The sequence below is a fragment of the Oncorhynchus clarkii genome, chromosome 1, assembly GCF_045791955.1.
Source record: "Oncorhynchus clarkii lewisi isolate Uvic-CL-2024 chromosome 1, UVic_Ocla_1.0, whole genome shotgun sequence".
Classification (NCBI taxonomy): domain Eukaryota; kingdom Metazoa; phylum Chordata; class Actinopteri; order Salmoniformes; family Salmonidae; genus Oncorhynchus; species Oncorhynchus clarkii.
The window spans coordinates 35,937,322-35,954,009 of NC_092147.1; the positions used below are offsets into that span (position 1 = coordinate 35,937,322).

Genomic DNA, 16,688 nt, shown 5'->3' on the forward strand with positions numbered 1-16,688 from the left:
ATATATATCTATATACAGTATATACCATTAGGGGAGCCTAAAGATAAAGAACCCACTTGTTTAGCGATAAACATTGAATTACATTTTTAATAAAGCAGTACAAATTTAAGGTGAGTGGAAGTCAATAGTACTTAAATTAGCATTGTCCAAATCATTACCCTGGTACTTGGGAAACACACCCCTTTTCCAAAAACAACATTAGAACAAAAACTTTTGCCACTTATTTCCCTTTATAGTTTGTTTGCCTATGCATGCCCATCATCCACATACCACATTTTTACCAAACTTTGCTTGTGTCAGTAACTGGACATTGGTTTTACGGCGAGCTGGTTACCCCACGTTACCCTAAGGGTGAGATTCAAGGTGTACTTCTGTCATAAAACATTTATCTAGTCTACTACTGAGGAGGCAATGTTTGCAAACAGACAATGTGTGGTAATTACATACCGATATATCTTGCATCTGGGTTTCTAATCCCGTTAATATAATTTCTCTACCAAACGGCTCCGTGCCTGTGTGCCAAAGCGCACATCTTTCGCGAGCTGCATCATATCTGCTTTGCCGCAAGGCATTCCCACACGCGTGACTCTAGGTATCCTGCCAGGTCTTCTCAACGCAAGCCAGAGAGGACTACGATGAAGAGAGATCATTGTTGTTTTTGTGTTTTAGGTGTTAGCTCTTCTATTGTTCATTCAGTATCTTATCAATAGTTTACAACACAGCCATCCATATCCGTTGCGTAAATCGTAAAAAGAAACGTGTTCGGTAACATTATCTTGTGTTATCGTGTTATCAAAAGTGGTTTGTTGTGAGCGATGAAGTCATTTTTCTAGTCCCAGGTCTGTTTTTATTTTAGACAGGTGCATGCTCATCAAACCATCATTTGAGTTAAATGTTCACTGTTTTCACTATTGTCAACTTCCTCTAGGAGAGTTTAAAATATTTGTTTTGGAGATATTCTCCAGATATCTAAATTTGCGGTTTGTATTTAACTGATAATCTACTTTCGAGGACCCTTATCAGTACTTACCATACTTAATCAAGCAAAAATATATATCAACTACAGTACATGATCAAAAGTATATGGACACCTGCTCATCGAACATCTCATTCCAAAATCATGGGCATTAATATGGAGTTGGTTCCCCCTTTGCTGCTATAACAGCCTCCACTCTTCTGGGAAGGCTTTCAACTTGATGTTGGAACATTGCTGAGGGGACTTGCTCCCATTCAGCCACAAAAGCATTAGTGAGGCCGGGCACTGATTTTGGGCAATTAGGACTGGCTCACGGTCGGCGTTCCAATTCTTACCAAAGGTGTTTGATGAGGTTGAGGTCAGGGCTCTGTGCAGGCCAGTCAAGTTCTTCCACACCGATCTCCACAAACCTTTTCTGTATGGACCTTACTTTGTGCACAGGGGCAGTCTCATGCTGAAACAGGACAGGGCCTTTCCCAAACTTTTGCCACAAAATTGGAAGCACAGAATCATCTAGAATGTCATTGTATAATGTAGCTTTCCACCACTCCAGCCGATGCTTGGCATTGTGCACAGGGATCTTAGGCTTGTGTGCAGCTGTAGTTTTAGGGGCTCCCGAGTGGCGCAGCTGTCTAAGGCACTGCATTTCAGTGCTAGAGGTGTCACTACAGACCCTGGTTCAATTCCAGGCTGTATCACAACTGGCTGTGATTGGGAGACCCATAGGGTGGTGCACAATTGGCCCAGTGTTGTTAGGGTTTGGCTGGGGTAGGCCATCATTGTAAATAAGAATCTGTTCTTAACTGACTTGCCTAGTTAAATAAAGGTTAAATAAACAGTTATTGTGCTGAAGTTGCTTCCAGAGGCAGTTTGAAACTCAGTAGTGAGTATTGCAACCGAGGACAGATCATTTTTACACGCTTTAGCACTCAGCAGTCCCGTTCTGTGAGCGTGTGGCCTACCACTTCGCAGCTGAGTGGTTGTTGCTCCTAGATTTTTCCACTTGACAATAACAGCACTTAGAGTTGACCGGGGCAGAAATTTGATGAACTGACTTGTTGGAAAGGTGACATCAAATGACAGTGCCACGTTGAAAGTCACTGAGCTCTTCTACTGCCAATGTTTGTCTATGGAGATTGCATGGCGGTGTGCTCGATTTTATACACCTGTCAGCAATGGGTGTGGTTGACATATCCGAATCCACAAATTTGAAGAGGTGTCCACATACTTTTGTATATATAGTGTAATTGATTTGCATTCTTCCTTCTACATGTCCTCTTTTTTGGTTATTTTTATTTATTTTATAAATTAAGGCATGTGCCTTGTTATTTCACTGATGATGTTAGATTGCTCATTCTGTAGCTGACCCTGTCAATATATGTAAAGATAAAGTCACTTTTTGTCTTGACCTATACACTTCATGAATGTTTACCCTAATATTTGGTGGGAATAACATGTTCATTTTCCTTTTGTGCAATTTGCCAAATGTATACATTTCGTGAAGTTCGAAGTGGTATATATTCACCACCCCCTCCTTAAACCAATTACTTCACACCCCATACTCCCCTGCCCCCACTTCCCGTCAATTACGCACGCACGCACAAACACACACACTATCGTCACCATGGAAACACACTGTCTTGGCACTTGATTGCATTCACATTATTTTCACAGCCTGTCATTTGAACAAAACCAGAGGACATGTTTCCAGATGTAACGTCAATCGCTGCTTGATTGATGGTGGTGATCGTCAAAACCGGCAGAGGGGGTTTGTCTGTCAGGACTACAGGGGCTTTGATAAGAAGACTATTAATGAATATTTCATCCTCCAGTGGGAGTCAGTCTGTAAGGACTGTGGGTGTCTGGAGATGTATGTGATAAATGTCCTCAGGCCAGGATCTGGTGAAATGTGGCCTTGTGTAATTGGAAGCAGAATTTGGAGTGGAAAGTGTCCATGCAACTAATATGTTCTGTCCTGAGCCCAGAGGCTGCTCTCCTATATTACAGCACCCGCTGGCTGCTGCCTTACATGAATGAATACACAGCAGACATTCGGGGAGAGCTTAATGTACTGTCTGCTCAAGTGCACAATGTGCCATTTCATGTGTGTACCTGGACAGGGATTGGTTTGTCAACAGCCATTTACAATAATCTACACGAATGTGTTTCTGTGAGAATGTCTAAAGAAGAGACTCACATTATTGTCATCATGGGAAATAGATTTGATGGAATTCCAAAATCCATGTCTTATATCCATGTTGTTTAGTATTGACCAACATCGACCCCAAGCCAGGTTGCTAGTGTCACGCACAGACACACACACACACACTAGACACAAAGTTAAACCCTGGAGGGGTGCTGATCTACATATGTCTAAAGCCATATTTATCAGAATCTATTATCTGAAACATCTGCGAAGACATGTTAGTTTAATTATGGTACATGTCACTCAAGGTACAAGGTCTGTGTATGTACCCTATGTGTGTGTACAGTATGTGTGTAGAGATGTGTTAACCAAGGCCAGAATAGGGAGTAGCTGCTCAAAATAAACAAAACATACAATCTTATATACTTTGTTTGCCCTAATTGATAGATACACTATATATATACAAAAGTATGTGGACACACACATTTGTGCATTCGGCTATTTCAGCCACACCGGTTGCTGACAGGTGTATAAAATCAAGCACACAGCCATTCAATCTCTATAGACAAACATTGTCAGTGGAATGGCCTTACTGAAGAGCTCAGTGACTTTCAACGTGACACCGCCATAGGATGCCACCTTTCCAACAAGTTAGTTTGTCTGCCCTGCTAGAGCGGCCTTGGTCAACTGTAAGTGCTGCTATTGTGAAGCGGAAACGTCTAGAAGCAACAACGGATCAGCCGCAAAGTGGTAGGCCACACAAGTTTACTGAACAGGACCGCTGAGTGCTGAAGCATGTAGCATGTAAAAACCCTCTGTTCCAAACTGCCTCTGGAAGCAACGTCTGCACAAAAACTGTTCGCCAAGAGCTTCATGAAATGGGTTTCCATGGCCGAGCTGGCAAACACAAGCCTAAGATCACCAGCCGTCGGCTGGAGTGGTGTAAAGCTCGCCGCCATTGGACTCTGGAGCAGTGGAAACGCGTTTTCTGGAGTGATGAATCACACTTCACCATTTGGCAGTCCGACAGACGAATCTGGGTTTGGCGGATGCCAGGAGAACACTACCTGCCCTAATGCATAGTGCCAACTGTAAAGTTTAGTTCCAGTGAAGGGAAATCTTAACGCTACAGCATACAATGTCATTCTAGACAATTATGTGCTTCCAACTGTGTGGCAACAGTTTGGGGAAGGCCCTTCCTAAACATGAAACAAATCAAATAATTGAAACTGCCTTCACGCTGGTGCAGATGTTGTACTAGAAAGACTAGTAAACATTTACATCAATAATAGGTTATCCACATGGGGTAGACCACAAAGAGTATTTCATATATTACTATAACAGCCAGGCTTGATTGCACTGCAAAAATTACTCACATTTGAGTGTGTGTGTGTTTGTGTGTGTGCATGAATGCGTGTGAGGGCTTGAGAGTGAGAAACGATCCTCACAGCTCATTGTTCTGAAATGTGATTTGTTCTGACACCTTGCTCTATATTGTCATCCAGATGCTTTACAGTGTAACACAATCATCACTGGAGAATGGAGTTCAGTTAGAATGGAGGGAAGGGAAACACTTTCATTTTCCGGCAGCGGAGGAGAGAACTTTTCATTTGAGAGAGAGAAAGAGAGTGAGAGAAAGGCCGGGAGAGAGGGAACAGAGAGTGATCTATCAGGTCTTTTCTTTGGAGGAGAGAAATGGGTAGAGGGGTAATAGTAGTGGTAATGGTGGTGGGTAGATAGACAGTGGGGCACTGTGTGCTGCTGAGAGGATGAGAGACTGAGTCTATGAGGGGGTCACAGGGCAGTGCCAGCCTCCTGGACGTCAGGCATCTGTTACTTGTCACCAGGCAGCCAGGCTAGGGGTAGTCAACCTCTATCTGCTGCTTCTCTGAGACCCAGCCAGCACTGGAGGAGACTGCTACTGAGAAAGAAAGGGAGACGAGAGATACAGAGAAAAAGAGATAGAGGGTGTAGGGGGGCAGGGGGCAGGGAAGAATAAAAAAAAGAGACAGTTAAATATGCAGAATAGGGTCAGAGGAGCGAAGGACGGAAAGCGAAGATGAGAGTGTGTGTGTGTGTGTGTGTGTGTGTGTGTGTGTGTGTGTGTGTGTGTGTGTGTGCGTGTGCATGCGTGTGTTTCTTTGTGTGGCTCCATTCATAGGGCTTCACTGTGGGCTCGCTGCCATTCTGTAGCATCTAGCACTTGAGTAATCCCCCTGGGAACATACAGAAGCTGCCAAAGTACCATCCAGATCCTTCTCAAACTGTTCACAACCCTCTTCTATCCGTCTCTCCCTCTACTATCCCCTGTCTATCTTACTGTCTCTTCCTCTACTTTCCCCTGTCTATTTCTCTGTTTCTTCCAATCCTCTCCCCTGCCTTACTCTCTGTGTCTCCCTTTTCTAGCCCCTGTCTATTGATCTGTCTTTTCCTCTACTCTCCTGTCTTTTTGCTTCATCTACCCATCTGTTTATGCTCCTCTCGCTCCCTCTCTTCTCATCTCCTTCCCTGTCTTTCTCACTCTTTCCCCTGGTCCTTCAATTTCATCAATCAATTGCTTTTTCCTTTTTCTCCCTCCCTTTTACTCTCTCTTCCTTTTTCCTTCACTACCACTTTACTTATCCTTATCTCTAGAACTCTATGCTACTACAGATGTAGGATCTTAATTTGGTCCACCCTGTTGCAAGATACATTTCCAATGCAGGAAATGTAAAACGTGTAGTGTATTTGAGATTTAAAAAGGTTCTGAAATTTGACATTTCAGACTTGATTTTCCCTTTACGAAAAATATATCACCCCCTACACAAATGTACATTAATTATAATCCACATAATAATTCACATTTCCTGTTGCTGCAGGATTATTTTCCTTCAGAAAAAACTGGCTCAAATTAAGATCCTACATCTGTATTCCTATCTGCTTCATATGACTCTCCCTTTTCTAAAGGATACTTCCTCTTTTCGCCACTGTAGTCCTCCCTGTAACTCCAGTGTTTCAGTCATCAGTGAGCTGAGAGAGAATGAGAGCCTATTCCCATGGATAGGACAAACAAAAGCCTCCTTCCTTGCTCCCTTCCTTTCTGTTTGACTGCACCAGAACAGACACACAGACATTCACCAGTCTGCCTACCCGCCTGCCTACCCGCCTGCCTACCCGCCTGCCTACCCGCCTGCCTACCCGCCTGCCTGCATGCCCATAGAGCTCCGCTGGTCACAGCGAAAACATTTTTCTCTCATCTAGAATAACCTTTGTGTCCCTGTGTAGTGTAGTTAGTTGCAGTTGCAAGGGAAAATAATATAGTTCTGAGTGTGTTTTCATGACTGTTTGCTGTTTGCTTTTCCTCGCCTTCTCTCGGCAGTTGGAGGCTGCCTTGAATAATCAATTTCCTGAGGCTTGCTTTCAAGTGTTTGCTAGATTATTATAAACTGTGCTTCTAGGAAATATGAATGCCATTACAGCTCACAACTCTAAATATATTCTGATAAAGTGATCTATCGCATTAACAAGCTATTTGGGTTTTATCTTCCCTGGTCTGGTGCTCAGGAGAGGGGCAAAGTACACAGGTGGACAGCTGTGGTGTATTTTCTTTACTTCGACAGAAAAATACACACATTGTCCTTGGGCATGTACACCGAGAGCAGCACCCCCCCCCCCCCGCCCTCAGAACAGCCTCAATTTGTCGAGGCATGGACTCCACAAGCATTCCACAGCGATGCTGACCTATGTTGACTCCAATGCTTACTACGGTTGTGTCAAGTTGGCTGGATGTCCTTTGGGTGGTGGACCATTCTTGATACACACTGGAAACTGTTGAGCGTGAAAAACTCAGCAGCTTTGCAGACACAAAATGGATGAGTCTGGAACCTACTACCATACCCGTTCAAAGGCACTTATATCTTTTGTCTTGCCCATTCACCCTCTGAAAGGCACACTAACACAATCCATGCAATTGCATCAAGGCTTAAAATACCTTCTTTAACCTGTCTCCTCCTCTTCATCTACACTGATTGAAGTGGATTTAACAAGTGTCATCAATAAGGGATCATAGCTTTCACCTGGATTCACCTGGTCAGTCTATGTCATGGAAAGAGCAGGGGTTCTTAATGTTTATACACTCAGTGTATTTTATGGTAGTCTGCCTTAGCTGAACATGATAGCAATGTTTAGTCAAATTGAAAGGCTGCCCCTTGAATTCAGTCCAACATGCTTTCCTATTTACAGTTTGTAGGATAGCTGATAACGGCCAAAGCCAAACTAAGAGTTCAATGTCAGTCTGTCATGTCCCGGACAAAAACTGAGATAGCTAGCTAAATTAATCTGTTTATGAAGTTCCAACAAACTCTTTCAGATCAAGCTGTACAAGATGGACAAAATTGATACATTTTCCTCACGTAGATTATTTGCGTCAGACCCAACTTTGTACTGTACCTGTGTATTGGTCAATATTTCTGTTTTAGAGGAATCTCACTGCACTCTAAATGTTATCAAGATTTCAAGTGTGCTTCTTTTGAAAGGCATCCTGTCGTCTGACTTAGATAACCATCATCTCAACGACGGAAGTCCAAGATTAGTATTTGTATGGAGGGGTGGCGGGGGTGTGCTGGGGGCTAGTACAGGCCAGGGAAGTGTTATGGTGGTCAGCATTCCCCCCAATTTCTCAAGCGCTCTCTCCAAACCCTAAACCACCCACAATCCCCTTGGCACCCGCTCCAGCGGAATTCAGGTCAGCGGGGGGGAGGGGGGGGGAGTCACGAAAGGGCCCACGGAGGGGTTGGTGAAGTGGGGGTGCTGGAATGGGGTAATGGAGGGGAGGGGCACACTTTTTGTTCCCTCTCTTGGCACCAATGCCCATGCCACTGAGAACAGTCCCCCATTGTGGGGCAACAAAAGAATAATCATAATTAAAGCACAATTAAGGAATCATTAAAACAAATGGAAGACCTCATCCAAACAATTGTCCCAATATGCACCACGTCAGACTCCGAGCAGCCATCAGATGTACACAACATTGACAGTGTGCATTGTTTTTGGCACTCATACTCTTTTACACATCAGCATACTCCTAAAGAAATACACAGTCACACACTCACAAACCAAGCATGTCAGCATTTTTGTTGGTGAGTACCAGATGTTGTTGGGAATTACAGAAGATTGGTTGGAGTTTAATGTCATAAATCCAAAGCCAAGTATCTGTCTAAAAACTGATACTTTTCTACATTTACATATTTGCACGAGGCCTCCTGGTGATGTTCAGTAGAGTGAGTGGATTTCATTGTAGACAGTAGGAACCCAGTCCCTCTTGGCCATCCTCTCTCTCTCCAGTGAATCCACTCCACTCCTTCGCAGGGAACAATGGCGGTGTCTCCACAGCCACTTGGGAGCTGTAGAAAAATCTGCCAAACAATATCGCTGAGACTTTTCTCCACCGCTGTGGTCCAAGTCGGTAGCAAACGGATAGTGAAAATTCTCCTCCTCCATCACCCCTTCTCCATCTCTCCCCTTATTTCTCTTCCTTTCCTCCCTTTTCTCTCCCCCCAAATCCTCAATTTAGAGCCTTAATGGGCCTGTGAGGCAGGTTTGTGTGCTGCTTTGTGCAGCGCAGGGGGATCGGTGGGCATTAATGTCCCTCTTGACTATGTAAATAGCCCGGGCTGTGGGAGCGCAGAGCTGAACTGCCGCTGCTTAATCGCAGAGAGCTCCATCACTTTCAGACACTCCGGGAGCCAAAAGGGGGACATGCATGAGAACTTCAGCACCAAGGACAATGGCCTCACTCTGAAGAGTAACCTCAACGACCTGCGCCCACTTCCCTCTCCTTCCGGAGGACCCCCCTTTCCCTCTTTTCACCCATACCCCTCTCCCCTCGCACCTCGCTCCCCGAACCCCTAATACCCTATCATCCCTACCCCTCAGCCCTCAACCTTCCTCTCCTGCCCCTCCTCCCCTCCCCGCCCCCCGCCCCCCATCCCTCAGCCTATCCTCAAGCCGAGCCGATGGAGCATACAGCCATGTTTTGTTTACCTCACCGCTTGTCCAGTGGAACACACAGCAATCCCCTTCATCGCCTGTTTGTCAGCCCCCCTTTCAGAACTAAAAGAGGAGAGAGAGTGAAAAAAAAATGAAAAAAAGAGGAAACAATTAAAAACCTCTTGTGAACCCTGCAATATAGCGGTTTCCCAGCCCTGGGCCTGTGAACTAACTTGGAGGACTCTAAAGTGGCCCATTATTCCAGCAAGGGTGGCGTGTTCCAAGAGCACCAGGCCTCAATGGCTGACCAACACAGATGGGGTTTTGTTCCTGGCTTCTTGGCTCACCACACCATGCACTGGTTAATTAGGACCTGCATTCATTTATCTATCTATCCATCTATCTGTGTACCTCTCCATCTGTCCACCTTCAGTAGGCCTCGTTACTCCCTCTCTGCCCAAATCGTGCACATTTCACCTGGCATTATTCAATCGATTATTAGACACATTTGGAATTGACGAGTCAATCATTGTGTGCTGCTGTGAGCACATAGCGTCTACTGTACATCAGAGTAGGGAGCGGCAATGGGAGCAGTTAATTGTGTCTCCCTTCTCCCAACAACTGTTGAGTTGTGCGGGGCCCTCCAGGACAAGTATTAGCCATCTGTGATGTATATTCTCCTTTGTTTATGTGTTCCATAGGAGGTGAGAACGGTTGGCTTATGCTGGTACAACAGCAGTTAGTGCTTGATGAGAGGAATGCACAGTTTTCTACGGTATAAGCTATTGGCCTTCTTATGATAGTTGGATGGTTTGAGTGTAGATGGGGTGTGAATGGTTCTCTCAGAATCGGCTATAATGTGCAGATGTAAAGGTTATCTTCCTGATCTGTCTGTTATAAGCTCTGAGAGTTGACATGGCAGCAGTAAAAATAGATGCAATCCATGTCATTTTATTGATTGATTGATTGACTAATTTCTTACCAATCCTTTCAAAAGCATGTATGGAGTGTAGTAGCAACCACCAGGCAACCACATACAGTGGGGCAAAAAAGTATTTAGTCAGCCAACAATTGTGCAAGTTCTCCCACTTAAAAAGATGAGGCCTGTAATTTTCATCATAGGTACACTTCAACTATGACAGACAAAATTAAGAATTTTAATGAATTTATTTGCAAATTATGGTGGAAAATAAGTATTTGGTCACTTACAAACAAGCAAGATTTCTGGCTCTCACAGACCTGTAACTTATTCTTTAAGAGGCTCCTCTGTCCTCCACTCGTTACCTGTATTAATGGCACCTGTTTGAACTTGTTATCAGTATAAAAGACACCTGTCCACAACCTCAAACAGTCACACTCCAAACTCCACTATGGCCAAGACCAAAGAGCTGTCAAAGGACACCAGAAACAAAATTGTAGACCTGCACCAGGCTGGGAAGACTGAATCTGCAATAGGTAAGCAGCCTGGTTCGAAGAAATCAACTGTGGGAGCAATTATTAGGAAATGGAAGACATACAACACTGATAATCTCCCTCGATCTGGGGCTCCACGCAAGATCTCACCCCGTGGGGTCAAAATGATCACAAGAACGGTGAGCAAAAATCCCAGAACCATACGGGGGGACCTAGTGAATTACATGCAGAGAGCTGGGACCAAAGTAACAAAGCCTACCTTCAGTAACACACTACGCCGCCAGGGACTCAAATCCTGCAGTGCCAGACGTGTCCCCCTGCTTAAGTCAGTACATGTCCAGGCCCATCTGAAGTTTGCTAGAAAGCATTTGGATGATCCAGAAGAAGATTGGGAGAATGTCATATGGTCAGATGAAACCAAAATATAACTTTTTAGTAAAAACTCAACTCGTCGTGTTTGGAGGACAAATAATGCTGAGTTGCATCCAAAAAACACCATACCTACTGTGAAGCATGGGGGTGGAAACATCATGTTTTGGGGCTGTTTTTCTGCAAAGGGACCAGGACGACTGATCCGTGTAAAGGAAAGAATGAATGGGGCCATGTATGAGATTTTGAGTGAAAACCTCCTTCCATCAGCAAGGGAATTGAAGATGAAACGTGGCTGGGTCTTTCAGCATGACAATGATCCCAAACACACCGCCCGGGCAACGAAGGAGTGGCTTCGTAAGAAGCATTTCAAGGTCCTGGAGTGGCCTAGCCAGTCTCCAGATCTAAACCCCATTGAAAATCTTTGGAGGGAGTTGAAAGTCTGTGTTGCCCAGCAACAGCCCCAAAACATCACTGCTCTAGAGGAGATCTGCATGGAGGAATGGGCCAAAATACCAGCAATAGTGTGTGAAAACCTTGTGAAGACTTACAGAAAACGTTTGACCTCTGTCATTGCCAACAAAGGGTATATAACAAAGTATTGAGATAAACTTTTGTTATTGACCTAATACTTATTTTCCACCATAATTTGCAAATAAATTCATTAAAAATCCTACAATGTGATTTTCTGGATTTTTTTTCTCATTTTGTCTGTCATAGTTGAAGTGTACCTATGATGAAAATTACCGGTCTCTCATCTTTTTAAATGGGAGAACTTGCACAATTGGTGGCTGACTAAATACTTTTTTGCCCCACTGTACTTGACGTGTCTCTCGCAGTTAAGGACCTTTAGAAACTTGTGTGGGTCTGCTGTTTCCTGGGTTTTGTGGCTTCTGCAATTAGTGGGAAGCAAATAACGTTGACGTCCTCCGATATTAATCTATTGCAATCATATCGTATTTTGCACCAACTCCCCTCCCTGGGCTTGGGCCTTTACTAATATATCTGTCTGTGTTATTAAAAACACCGAACTAACACTGTGAGATAAGTGTAGTTGTGTTGAACGCACAAGCAGGCCCGTAATGATGGTGAATGAAGAGCCAAGACCAACTCGTCGGCGGGAAATCACTAGGGTCTTTCTGATTCAGATGTCATAGATGTTGTTAGAAATCAATTACACACTGTTTTGTTGCAGAACAACTCAAACTTTCCATAGAAGGTTGCTGTCTTTAATTCACTGAGAGTGTGGAAGTTGAGAGAACAGCGCAGGGAATCACACAAAAGGGGATTCTTAGGCTGGGGTATTTGGGGGAATTTTAGTTTTGTGGCTCAGACCTCGATTCAAGGATATACCACACCCTTAGAGGATTTCCTGGGCGTGCATTTGGGGATTACATGTGTGAGTATTAGACACTTGATGGGAGAAATACATGTTGGTAAATGTAAGTAATTATGATGGACTCCCACTGGTAGTAGGCTAGTTGACATAAATGAGAGAGAAAAAGCTGTCCACCCCCAGAGTTCCCTCCCTCCCTCTCTCTCAACAGCATTCCATAACTGCGTGAGGCTGTAGAAATATCTACACAGTTTGACAAAACATGCAGCGAATCATGACGTGGAAAGAAAAACAATGAACCGGGGACCAGCCCCCAAGGGCATTTCACATGTTCAGCAGGCGGCAATAGGCTACCCAGTCTCCATCACAACAACACATTCAATATGCCAGTAGACTGTAGATGATATGCCTATTCCTATACAGTGAGTCTTCGGGCCTAGTGCCTACTGTACGCTATAAAATTCTGTATGGTGTTTGCCATCATTGTTTTTCATGTAAAACTCCTCTGTTTTCACTGAAGGTTTTGTGCAGCCAGAGTCGGATGGGGTTCTGAAAGAACAGCAGGCGGTCGTCCCGCTCAACGTGGTTCTGAAAGGACAGCAAACTTGGCGTGCCAAAGTATGCACTGAAAAAAAGTAGTCATAAAGCACAGGCTTTTAAATGCCAAGCAAATTGTGCTTACCTGCAAGCCCTAGGGTCCTACTTCAAAAGACATTTGGTATATAAATTGTTGTTGAGTTATGTACTGTATGTCCCCAACGTTTGTTTGAATTGAGTGGAAGTCACAGTGCTAGGCTAGTCATTAGGAAAGCTGATCTGGTCCAGCTAGACTTTTTCCCATCAATGCAATAGGTTTATTAGTATGCTCTGCACTTGTTTGCTCAGAATCCAGTCCAGTGTTCCAGATTTTTTGGCAACAGGATCTTGGCTAAGAAATGTATTTCTTACCCAGGGCTATTTGTTCAGACACATCAGCACAAGCAAGGCAATGATCAGCAGCATAACTAGTGCTTATTACAGAGATGCAGATAAAATACATTGAATAAAGAGATGTATAGATTAGAGAATGAGAAAGGAAGGAAGAAAGAGAGGAGATGAGTCTTCTGAGCAAAATCTTCCTACTTCACTGACAACTCTGTCACACTCTCCTGCATCCCTGATACCAGCCCTCCTCTCTCTCCCTCCTCTCCCTCCCTCCTCTCCCTCGCTCCTCTCCCTCCCTCCTCTCCATCCTCTCCCTCCCTCCTCTCCCTCCCGTCCCTCGCTCCTCTCCCTCCATCCTCTCCCTCCTCTCCCTCCCTCCTCTCCCTCCCTCCTCTCCCTTGCTCCTCTCCCTCCCTCCCCACGGTGCTAGCTGGTATTGATCTGCATCCTGGTTTAAATGTATTATCCAACACAGACTCAGTGTCACAATTAGAGAGACAAAATACAAAATGAATACTTGATGCCCTCACTGTCAACATCTATTAGCCTGGTTCTATTAGAGTTCCCACGTATTTACCAAGGATTTAAGTATGTCACAGAACAGTATGAATGTTCAGTGCACTCTTTCCATATAGTGTTGTACAACTACTGTGGTACTTGCTGTTTAGTGAGCTTTACATTTTTATTGTCGATAGATGCCATATAGTGCTTCTGTAGGTATGTATCTCTAGAGTAACGGTAGCAGTATGATATGTTGTGTCTTGAGGAATCTATAATAGAGTCTTTGGATACAGAGCAGCTGGTAGATGACAGAGACTGTCTGCACTAATGAAGCACATTCCATATAAGGTTTGTATAGACATTGCGTGTATAGTGGATATCACTGGATGTCTCTGGGTTATTGTCAAGCGTGTATATGAACCTCAGGAGGCTGCTGAGGGGAAGACGGCTCATAATAATGGTTGGAACGGAGCGAATGGAATGGCATCAAACACATGGATATCCTAAAACCATTCCACTTATACCCTCCAGCCATTATTACGAGCCATCCTCCCCAATTAAGGTGCCACCAACCTTCTGTGATATGAACAGTTCAGCATGGAGCTGGATGTATTGACTGTGTACTAGGTATTAGCATATAGGGCTGCCAGTATATGGTGTAATGTGCCTGTCTATGGGTGTGCCTGCACTTACGTGTGTCTGTATGTCAGTGTGGAGGAATGCTGTCTGTCTGGGGTGGTGTGAATACAAGAAAGGAGAGTCACACTCTTAGAAACAAAGGTGCTACAGTATATAGAACCTTAGAGGGTTCTTCAGCTGTCCCCATAGGAGAACCCTTTGAAGAACCCTTTTTGGTTGCAGGTAAAACCCTTTTGGTTCCAGGTAGAACCCTTTTGGGTTCCATGTAGAACCCTTTCTACAGAGGGTTTTACATGGAACCCCAAATAGTTTTATCTGGAACCCAAAAGGGTTGTTCAAAGGGTTCTCCTGTGGGGACAGCAAAATAACCCTTTTAGGTTATATATAGCACCTTGTTTTCTAAGAGTGTGACTCTCCTAACAGCTGAAAACCCCTTTTGGAACACTGTAGAACGATACCGTGGGGTGAGGAGAGGAGAGGAGAGCTATGCTGCGTCTGAAGGGTTGTCCTCAGACTGGAGTTTTTAATTAGTAAAAGCACATTCATCCTCCCTAGTCCTCTTACTGGCTGTGTGTGTGTGTGTGTGTGTGTGTGTGTGTGTGTGTGTGTGTGTGTGTGTGTGTGTGTGTGTGTGTGTGTGTGTGTGTGTGTGTGTGTGTGTGTGTGTGTGTGTGTGTGTGTGTGTGTGTGTGTGTATGTATGTGTGTGCGTGTGTGTGTGTGCGTGTGTGTGTGTGCGTGTGTGTGTGTGTGTGTATGTATATACATGTGTATCTGCACACATGTATTTGAGAGTGTGGCCCTAGTGATGTATGAAACAAAATCTAATTTCACAGGGTGAGCCTTCTAACACAGATGTCAGCCTCTCCTGTAACCCTCAGACTGGATCCCTCTCAGATACAAATACACTTACAGTACATACTCCATCTCCACTTCAATTGGTTGCTTTAATCTGGCCTCTCTATGTTACACTTGAACCATCCACTCCCATTTTTCCCTTCACTCTCTTTCCATTATCGCTTACTCTCTCTCTTTCTCACCCCCTTTCTTTGTCTCCCTCCCTCTTCCAACACCCACACCTTCCCTCATTTTCTCCTCCTCCTCCCATCTCTATCTCCTGCCCCCTCTCTTCCTCCATCCATCTATCTATCTATCCCTCCCTCCTTTGCTCCCTCCACCCCCTCTTCGCTCCCTCCCTCCCACCCTCTCATTCGAATAGATCAGTGCAGTGTAGCGGTGTAGGAGGGGGTGTGGTGGGCCTGCCTTCCGGATTTAATGAGCTCCTGTGGGGATCGGACTGAAGCCATCAAAAGCTGCGCTCCTCTCTTCTGTGCTGTACAGCCAGCTCTGTTAAACAGATGCGCCAGCACTAATGATAGCAGCACTGCCACATGCAAGCGTGAATGCAGGGATGGAGAAAAGTAGAGAAACGAGAGGACAGAGAGAGGCGAGAATAGAGGTGGAGAGACGCTCTAGCGTAGGAACATAGCCCCTCTCTGATTAGGAGGAGGGAACGAGGGATAGATGGAGAGGGAGAAAAGGAAAGTGCGATGAGGGAAATCTCCTAGATTCGCTGCTGGCCTTTCATTCTGCAGCATTTTCACCCAAGGGAGGGAGTTGGGGAGAGATGGAGAGAGGTGGAGGGAGGTGGAGAGGTGGAGGGATGTCTGGGAAGAGATGGAGAAAGGTGAGGAAGTGAGGGGTGGTTGGGGGAGAGGTGGAGGGAGATGGACAGCCCAGAAAGCAAATCCCTGGGGTGTCTTTGTGAGAGCCAACAAAACCACAAGCTGACAGCAGCATCAGACCATAAAAGACTGTAAGGGAGAGAAGCGTGAGAGATGGAAATTGAGAGAATGTATTGTTTATTACGATCTATGAGTATGGAAGAGAGAGAAAGAGAGAAATCAGGGGGGAGCATAGGAGAGAGAGTAAGAGGTGGAGAGAGACTGAATAGCAGTTGGAGGGAGCGAATAGGAAAAGGGATACAAGAATAGAGGAGGAGAGGGACAGAGAGAAAAACTGAGAGATTCCTTCATTCACTAATTTATTTACTCTCCCTCTCGCTCACTCATCCCCTCACTAACTCATTCACTCTTACTCACCCTTAATCACTGTCTTTGTTTTTCTTACTCACTCTATTAATATGGCACAGATGAATCGGATTCAGCCAGCTCTGCCAGCTCTCTCTCTCTTTCTCATTAAAAAATGGAAGTGCCATGGCAAAGCTTTTTTACAGGACATATCACATTTCACAGGCCATGTCACATGACCTGAAAGAGCCATATTGACTGAAATAACTCAATGTTGAAGTGGCATCCCATGTGTGCAGATCCAGGATAATTACAATGAGGGTGATATGTTTTCTCTAAATAGTGTGTGTGTGTGTGTGTGTGGCCTTGGCATGAAGGAGGGAGGGGG

General features: G+C 44.7%; 1 protein-coding gene across 2 annotated transcripts in view; it reads left to right on the forward strand.

The window, feature by feature from the left end:
* The window catches only part of LOC139406632 (excitatory amino acid transporter 2-like), a 41,174-nt gene that overhangs the window by 964 nt on the left and 23,522 nt on the right, over nucleotides 1-16,688 (forward strand). The window lies entirely within an intron of this gene.